The 10263-nt window shown below is 35.4% G+C and overlaps 1 pseudogene; it reads right to left on the bottom strand.

The window, feature by feature from the left end:
- Window positions 1-4665: 4665 nt before the first annotated feature.
- On the bottom strand, window positions 4666-5598 carry LOC114632441 (annotated as a pseudogene).
- Between the last annotated feature and the right edge of the window lie 4665 nt (window positions 5599-10263).

The raw sequence follows: 10263 nt of genomic DNA, 5'->3' as shown, positions 1-10263 counted from the left end.
AGCCTTTTCTGGATATTTTCTGACATCAGATGATCTCATTGTGAATCCAAGGTCCTGGACATGGAGCTTTAAGATTCAGTGTTTTCTCAGATGAGTTTTAGTCTGTTTGGGTTTGATCATTCATTGCTATGCCAGTGTTTTGAAATGAGGACATTTACATTGTGTCATTATGTAATAGAAGTGTGGAATATTTTTATTCTGCAAGGAATTATAGCTAACAGATGGCCTTACATTTCTGAAGAGATTAATGACTATAGGAGTATTGAAATCTAAAATGAAATGCATTTTGCAACATGAGGTGCTCTTGAACCTGTAAAGGCCAAGAAAAGATGTTGTGGTTTGAATGTGAAAGGACACTTATATACTTTGTTTAAATATTTCATCTACTGGTACCACTGTTTGTTGAAGTTATTATCTCTAATAGTACATGTATGTGATTTTTTAATGTTTTTCTTGTTCCTGTATATTTTAATTTTGTTAGTAATTTATTTCTCTGTCTATTTTTACTTTACACATCTTTATGTTTTATATAAAATGATCCAGTCAACTGTAAATAAAAAACACTTGGAAAAATTATATTCATATGCACACAGTTAATCTTTTCCTTTTCTCTTATAAATAGAATAAACAGCTACCTAGAATGCATTTACATTACATTAGGCTAAAAGTAATGTTGGGGTGGTTTAAACCGTAAGAAAGGATTTGGTTTTGTTTTCAATTGTTGCACAGTTTTATATGAGTTAATTTTATAGTCACAAGTATTGGTGTTCATAAAGTGGCTAATAGGCAATTTTCCAATAACATAAAGAATACCTTGATCTGAGTATTATAAAGTGATTGATTAAAGTATTTTGATAAGTTAGGACTCTTATTTTAATCTAGTACTTATAAGTGCCATTCATATTTTGTCTTTACTATTTCTGTATTTATGGTTTACTTTCCAATTAAGGAGACTGATGATCTAGAGTCATTGATGTACCTAGTAATTAGGCATCCATAAGTCAGATACTACACATTTGTCAGTTTATATGTAATAATTTCTTTCTTTTTAACCATGTGACCTAAATGACTGTCTTTCTCTTAAACCAAGGTCCATTCTTCTTAATTCAAAATCTCTACACACTAGTCAAAGTTACAGCATGTGTCATCTAGATATTTCTTTTGTAGTAAGCAGACATATTAAGCAAAAATTCATGAAGACCAAATGATTCTTTTTATATAGTCTATTTCATGTAGAACTAAAATAATGGCTTTTTGAAAAAAATTTCATCTTTTCTTACAATATACATGAAGCTCTTGTGTATTTTCTTTGTCGTCTTAACTGTTCATTTTTGAAATTCAAATTTTTGTTTTTAACATTTTTCCTCTTCATATTTGTACACTTGACCTTCTATAAAAAGATATCATAGACTGAGTGGCTCAAAAATATATTTGCTCTATATTCTGAGAGTTACATATACATATATATACATATATATTTCAAATGTTATTTCCTCTTTCTGGTTTCTTCTATGCAAACCCTCATCCAAGCCCTCTCCCCCTACTTCTATGAGGGTGCTTCCCCACCCACTTGTAGCCTTGTTTGACACTAAACTAGATGTAGCTAAGATGAGTTTGAGCTCATAATTATTCTATGTCTTTTTTACTGGATATTTTTTATTTACATTTCAAATGTTATCTGCCTTTCAGATCTCACATCCAGAAACCCCCTATCCCACCTGCCCTCACTGTGCCTTTATGAGGATGCTCCTCTACGAATCCACCTACTTCCATCTTTCCTCCCTTGAATTCCCCTACATTGGGGCATCGAACCTCCTCAGGCTCAAGGGCTGCTCCTCCCACTGATGTCCAACAAGGCCATCCTCTGCCAAATGTGCATCCAGAACCATGGGTTTCTCCATGTGTACTATTTGGTTGGTGGTCCAGTCCCTGGGAGTTCCAGGTGTCTAGATGGTCAACACTGTTGCTACACCAATAGTGCTGTAAACCCCTCAGCTCCTTCAGTTCCTTCTCCAACTCCTCCATCGGAGACCCCATGCTCAGTCCAATTGTTGGCTACAAACATCCACCTCTCTATTTGTCACACTCTGGCAGAGCCTAGGATACAGTCATATCAGGTTCTGGTCAGCAAGCACTTCTTGGTATCTGCAATAGCGTCCAGGTTTGGCATTTGTACATGGGATGGATTCCCAGGTGGGGCAGTCTCTGGATGGCCTTTCCTTCGGCCTCTGCTCCATACTTTGTCTCTGTATTTTCTCCAGTGAGTATTTATTTTGTCCCCCCTTCTAAGAAGCACTGGAGCATCCATACTTTGATCTTCCTTCTTGAGCTTCATGTGGTCTGTGAATTGCATCTTGGGTGTTTCGAACTTTTGGGCTAATAGCAACTTATCAATGAGCTTATACTATGTGTGTTCTTTTGTGACTGGGTTACCTCACTCAGCATGTTATTTTCAATAATATTAATAGCTAATTTTAATGGCTGAGTGGTATTCCATTGTGTAAATGTACCACATTTTCTGTATCCATTCCTCTGCTGAAGGACATCTGAGTTGTTTCCAGGTTCTGGCTATTATAAATATGTCTACTATGAACATAGTGGATAATGTGTACTTTTTACATGTTGAAGCATGTTTTGGGTATATGCCCAGGAGTGGTATATCTGTTCTCAGGTAGTACTATGTCCAATTTTCTGAGAAACCACATATGATTCTCACAGTCTCTCTATATACACAGCTTGGTTTTTATTATCCTAATTTCCCAGATTCCCACTATCTATATGTCTGTGCCCATAACTTCTTGCCTCATATTATGGGAATCTGTGTCTCTGGCCATATGTCTGCCACTTACCCTACTTAAATGTGAATGAGATGAAGCAGAGAATAGTTTCCTGATGACTAATGGTGTTGAACACTTCTTTAGGTGCTTCTCAGCCATTCAAGTTTTCTAAGTTGAGAAATCTCTATTTAGCCCTCTTCTCCATTTTTCAAATAGAGTTATTTGGTTCTCTGGACTCTAATTTCTTGAGTTCTTTGTATATATTGGATACTGGTCCTCTATCTAATGTAGGATTGGTATCTTTTAAATGCTAGGATCATAGACATATGCCATTATGCCTGATTTTATGCAGTACTGGATGTGCTGGGTAGTTTTATATTAACTCTATACAAGCTAAAAACATCTGAGTGACAGAAGCTCAATTTTTAAAATGTCTGTATAAAATTGGGCTGTACTCAAACTTGTAGGGCCTTTTTTAAACTAGTGGCTGACATTGGAGGGCCCAGTTCATTTGTGGGTGGTGCCATTTCAGGGCTGGACATTCTGTTTCCTATATGAAAATGAACTTCAGATATCCTGTGTTGGCCTCACAGGCTAAGCAAGCTATGGCAACAAAAGTAGTAAGCAGTAATCCTCCATTGCCTTTGCTCCTGCCTGCAGGTTCTTGTCCTGCTTGAGTTTCCTCCTTGCTTGAGTTACTGTTCTGAATTTCTACATTGATGAGATATTGAAGTTTATGCTAAATAAACTCCTTCCTCCTGAAATTGCTTTGGTCATAGTATTTTATCATAGCAATAGTAACTCTAACTAAGACAATCAGAGGATCAAACTCAGGGCTTCATACTTTCTATGGTAGCACTCTATCAACAAAACCACATTCCCTAGTTCATGACTCCAGTCTTTTGTACTGAAAAGATATTAATTTAATTGCTTAGAACACAGTTTAAGTGTGATCAGTTACTGCTACATTTTAAGCAACTTTATGATATGGATCCATTCTTTTTCACTATTGGAGTTATTAAGGAAAATACTTCTAAAGAAATGTTTGATTACTTTTGGGGGTAAATATTACTTTTTATTATTTTGTATATAATTTCTGAACTTCAATTTTCCTGATTGTTTCATATTTATTCTAATATAGACATATATGACCATGAAAATACATTTGTAGACAACTGTCAACATTCATTACCATATTTAATCAAAGGAGAGATAACTATACAAGTCTCCTAGTAAATAAGAATAAATATTTGTTAGCTATTAACAAATATTTCATTGCAAAAGATAAACATTTCAATTTGTGAAGTGTTTGTGTCAAAGTGTGAATCAGCTTTTTACTTACTAGGAATGCTGAGAGAAATTTTAATTTAGAAAGAGAGAGGACAATATCACAACTACTTAATATTTTGAGTTTTAAGCCATTTTATTATCCAATTAACTTCACTAAACTAATCGTAAATAACTAGAAACAAGAAGTAAAATAAAATATTGTAAATAGTTATATGCAAGTGATATGATATCCTAACTGTAAAAAACAAGAAAGTTATGTTAAAAAAACAAACTACAGGAACATGCCCTTGAAGATTTTGTTAATATTAATAACCATAATCCACTGCAGAAACATCTAATATTTCTGTTACACATTGAAGACATTATAAATTTTAAAGCAGGATATATAACAAAATATTTATAGGATTATTTACTACTAATAAATCTGGATATATACCGCTAAGGTTGAAATATATTTGGATAGGTCCATTTGAAAAATTATCTGTAAAATTCAGAAAGTAAAGACTAGAAAATATACAAAAGGCTCAAATTTAGAAATTCAATAATTTCTTATGAACCCATGCCCCTCTAGAATATGCAAGGTGATGTATAGAATGGTCTATGAATCCAAGGTTTTCACGCAATTGCACCAATATTGCAGCCACTGCAGTACTGAAAACAAGTCCTGTCTCAGCTTACTATGTCTCAGAATGAAAATACAGGAGTGGATGGAAGGAAAAATCGTTATAGTAACCCTTGTAAACAGAAGAGTCAGACTTTCATCCATTTCAAATGTTGAAACTTCTACAACTAGAGAAATAATGAAAGTAGCATAAAATAAGAGGAAGGCAACCACAGTCTGAAGGGCTGTGATGTGGGCCATGGTTCCAACGTCTCTGCATCCTTTGGTGTAGTATTGTGTCTTTCTTACATGGTTCCTAAGCGAGAAGATTAGGAGGAGGAAAGCTATCAAGGATACACCAAAGGGTACTAACGTGAACATTAAACTTGGAATTAAAAGAATCCTGGAAAACTCTGAAAAACTGTTTGAACTCAAATCATTAGATACGTTTCTTTTGGTTCCATAAATCCAGGCATCAATATACTTGATTTCTAAAAAACTATTCAAAAACAAAAGAATCATGGATAGCAGCAGTGTCACCAAAACCACCCTTTTCACTCTCCATTTAAGGTAGAGGAAAAGAGAGTTAGAGAAAACGGCTATCTTGAAAAGATAAAAGATGCTGAGGCTGGTAGCAAACCACATGCTAAAATGAATGCTTATATTCCAGGCTGTATGAGTCAGGCTTAATGTATTTTTAGTCATCAATAATGGGGAATGTATAAACACATATGAATCTAGAAACAGAACCCATATCAGAGCGAATCTGGAGATGGCCAGAGCAGTGAGGATCTGATCCACTGAAGAGAACTTTCTTCACTTTAGGGAGTCCATGCAGTACACCAGAGCTATGAATCCATTCCCCAGATTTCCAATGAAGAACTCCAAAATAAAAATGATTGTCAGTATGCTATGTAGCACAGTATGCATTCTCTAGGTGACTTCAAAGTCAGTTTTCCTTGGTGAATATTTTTTGGTGGATTTTTCTAAAATTCAGAAATATTCTGTATTTTAAAAATGTACATATACAGTGTTAATATAGAAAAAAATGAAGATTTACATGTGATTTACTTCTTAGTTTTATCATGGAAATCTTGTATTTTTCCTCCAACTTGGCTGACATTCTTCCAGGTTCTCTGTGTATAACATGTCAATCCATAACTGGTGAAGGAAACACTGAATTTCAATATACTGACAAGCAAATAAAAGTGGGCTCATTTGCACATTTTGCAACTTCTTGCCTTGTCTGTGCAGGTAAACTTGGTACTTGGTTTTGGAAAATCAGCATTACAAAATAAAAATAACTTGTATCTTTTCGTCCAAGATATGCTGTCTACTAATACTTCATTACTTACAAATTCTGAATATTGAAAAAACTATAATATATATATGAAAAAATTATATTATATATATACATATATATTACAAATGCTAAATAATGCAGTATGTTTGATACTAATATGTACAAAGATATGCATATTCTGTCTCCAATTCCAAACAAAACACACATTTACACACACACACACACACACACACACACTTCTACTAACCACACTTTGAACGACATCTTTGATTGCACTAACTCTGCTTCTCACTAACTGTTACACTTTGGCTTGATTCTTAGTACTGTTTAGTGGCTAAGTAATTTTGTAAGAAAACATTCCCATGTATGCTATGGTCTTAAATGAAGATTCTTGACAATGGAATAGATGCTTTTCAGGGTAGAAGATGGTGTTGGGACATTTGGCTACTTGTGGAAAATGATGTCTTGAATATAAAATGCTAAGTTACAGTGTGTTTTAAAGCATACCAGATAATGACATTATTTTGAGAAGACGAAGAATTTTCCACTTTGGGCTGAGTTGGAGGATAAAGATCTCGAACTACATATCTTGTTCCCCAACACGTTTTATTTATCTTCCTGTCCTTCATGAAATGAACTACTTGTTATCACCACATTTCCTTGCATAAATTCATCCTTGTTTTAAGTTCACAGCAATGGATTCAGTTAACCACGGACTGTATCTTCTTATATGATGTCCCAACTGTTTCCCTTTGTAGTTTTGAAAGCAACCAGCTAGTAAATGCAATGTATAAGCACAAAATTGACAGTTATGGCATCTTTAGATTTTTGATTGTTTGATCAGCCCAAATGAAACCCTATATACAAGTAAAACAGTTGGTTGTTATGTCTCATTCCATACAGAATGCCAGGTTATAGTTACACATTCCAGAAGTTTCAGTTAGCTTCTTCCCATTGTAAAAGACACTTAAGTCTTGGGATACTTTGCAAACTGTCAAACATGTACACTATGAAAGGCCAGCTCTTTGTTCACAAATGACACTAGGGATTATAAGATCCTTCACTTTATTGTTTGATCCTGTTTTAGGGGTTTTCAAGAGGAAAATGGAAACAAATGCTAAAAGGAAGATACAATCCACTAGGATTTGGTGGAAAGAGAAGTTGGGTTTTGGGGGTTTTGTTTTGTTTTTGGTTTTTTTTTTTGTTTGATTGTTCATTTTTTGTTTGTTTTGTTTCAGGACTATTCATCTCGCATTTATTTTAAAACATAAAAAATCAACAGCCAAATGTGCAGTGTTCAGCAAGCTCCATTTTGCTCTGTCCACTCTAACAATTCTTTGGAGTATATTGTTGGCTGTACTGAGTAGAATTTTGCTTAAATGGTCTCTGCCTCTTAGCTAAGCAATTTCATTTGATGGGATGAGATTCTTCAAAGGTAGCTAAATATTTAGTCTTTTATTCATTCAGCAATATCATTTGGCCATCTATTTCATGAGCTGTTTTAGGTACTAGAAGTCCACACTGAAAAATACAGACTTATCTATTCTCATTTTGTCTGCACTGGGCTATAGGGGATGAAGAAACAAAAACATGGATTCCATGTCAAATTGACAAGTACATATAAAACTGCTAAAATTTCAGAGCACCCTCATTTGTTGAAGATAAATCATTTGTAGGACTATGCTCTCCCTCTCCCCTTCTCCCATTCCCCCTGACTCTCTCCCCTCTCTCTGTTTCTCTCTCACTTCCCTATTTTATACAAGGTTTCAGAAAGAAAAAATTTATAAAATTACTGTCTTTTTTTTTTTCGAGACAGGGTTTCTCTGTGTACCCCTGGCTGTCCTGGAACTCACTCTGTAGACCAGGCTGGCCTCGAACTCAGAAATCTGCCTGCCTCTGCCTCCCAACTGCTGGGATTAAAGGCGTGCGCCACTACCACCCGGCAAAATACTGTCTTTTTATCCCTGTCATCCTTGTGTTGATGTTAAAAAGAGTGGTTCAATGTCAAGACCATATTCAGTATTTTTTATAGAAATTTTTATGAATATTTTACAGTAACCAAGAGATTAGAATATTTTCATCTTAAGTTTAAATGACATATCACTAACAAAAATTAAAGAACTCTTTTCCTCAGGGGTTTTAGAGATAGATAGCTTAGTAGTTCAAGGACTAACAAAGAAGAATGTTGCCTCTTCCACTGAGGCTAGACAAGGCAGTCCTATTGGGGGAAAAGGATCCAAATGCATTCAATGTGGTCAGAGACAGGCTGACAGGCCCTGTTCCCACTTTAGCAGTTCAGCATGAAGACTTATCTATTCAATTGCTACATATATTCATAAGGCCTAAGCATCTTTTCCATGCTTACTGTTCGACAATTCAATATTTATGAGTCCTCTTAGGTCTAGGTTAGTTGACTCTGTAGATTATCCTATGGTATCCTTGACCCCTCTGGCTCCCTCCTTTCTTCCTTGTCTTCCACAGGATTCTCCAAACTACCATTCACTGTTTGGCTGTGGGTATCTGCATTAGCTTTCAACAGTTACTAGGTTGTCAAGTATAACAGACTATCATCAATAGTGTCCGAGGCAGACTCACTCTCATGGCATGGATCTCAAGCCAGGACAGTTATTTGTTAAGCAACTTCCTCTATTTATGCTCCATCTTGACTCCTGCACATCTTGTAGACAGGAGAAGTTGTAGGTCAAAGACTGTGTGATACACTGGTGTCCCAATCCTTCCATTACAAGTCTGACTTAGTTACAAGTTACACTCTTATTTGTAAGCATGCAATAATCAAATATATAGTTTATGGTTTAAAAGAATTTCCTCTTGCTCAAGTTCCCCCATAATTTATATGTATCCATGAAACTTATTTGCTATCTAAAAATCTAAGTCCATAAGTATACTCCTTCTGGGATATATTTTCTTATACATCTCATAGAATAGATATTTATTTGATGAATGTAATCCACCTATGGAATATGAAGATGGTACATAAGAAAGCTAATGGGTCAGAACCTAAGTTGTCATCTATGAAAGTATGGCATATAGAACAAGATTGTAAAGAAGCTACATTGGCCTTCCTGTGGATTATAGCACTTTCAATTCTGTAGGTGCTCTCTGTCCATAATCAAACCTAACTCTGTAAAAGTTTGAATTCAAATGGAAAGCAGACATGTGGGTAGGGCTAGTGTACTATCCTTTGATTTGGCAGGTAAATTGGCTAAATCAGAGAATGAGATCAAGTTATCAACTTGCCATTTTACATACTGCATTGGGATGAGGAAAGGAGTAAAATTAGAAATGTTGGTAATAAACTTCAATAGATTGAAGGAAGTATGCATGAAGGAGGCAGAGTTAGTTATCTAATTCACATTACCAAGTAAGGGAATGTCCTGAGTCCCATTGTGGGACATGATATTTACAAAGTGGAAGGAAGTCTTCCAGTCAAGTTTCCTAATGTTGTGACAATTTAGTAGACTTCCTCATGCTGTAGTGTCTCCCAACCATAAAATTATTTTCATTGAGACTTCATAAATGGAAATTTGATAGTGTTATGGCTTAAAATATAAATATTTTTGGAGATTTTGGTTGAGAAATTGGTAGTGTCCACAGGTTTAGAATCACTACGTTAAAGGTTGAACAACAGTTTACTTTACTAGCAGATTGACAGGTAGAAGCCAGGTGTTGTAGAGAAGGGAATTTTATGGGATTGAAAGCATCTGTTGGGAGAAATGTGGCTTGCAGGTGAGGAGCATGAAGGACTTTAGAAGGCAGAATGTGAAATCTTACCTGTTGGGTGTGACAAGTTTGCCTAGCATTTTGGTAGTCTCCAGGAGTATCAATGGCTATGAGCATCAAAATGTAGATAGAAAGGTAGGAATGTATATATTTTTTTCTCCTGGGGATAAGTTTTCACTCATTCCAGGACTCTTTTAGCATCCAGGTATAGCTAGGGGAAATTCAACACTGGCCATATTACTATTCAAGAGTAATATGTGATTTAGGAGACTAGAGCCAATATAATCAAGATAGACCTCTGGCTTGGAACCAGTCAAAACAGGAGCTACTTGGCAATGAGGAAACAAATGCCTGAACACACAAGGATCAAATGGAAGCAAAAAGGTATGTAGAATACTGGTAGAATAGAAAAGAAACTTCATAAAATAGTGTCTTTCATCCAGACCATTGCACCCAACATCTCTTTGGAGATAGAACAATTGATTCCACTGATGATATCCTCTCATGATATATGGTACTTGTGTATTTTCTTCTCTTTCCTCATACTTTAT

The sequence above is a fragment of the Grammomys surdaster genome, unplaced genomic scaffold, assembly GCF_004785775.1.
Source record: "Grammomys surdaster isolate TR1022 unplaced genomic scaffold, NIH_TR_1.0 373, whole genome shotgun sequence".
In the NCBI taxonomy this organism is placed as follows: domain Eukaryota; kingdom Metazoa; phylum Chordata; class Mammalia; order Rodentia; family Muridae; genus Grammomys; species Grammomys surdaster.
The sequence above is the reverse complement of the archived record's forward strand: the minus strand, read 5'-3'. Positions and strand labels throughout refer to the sequence as shown.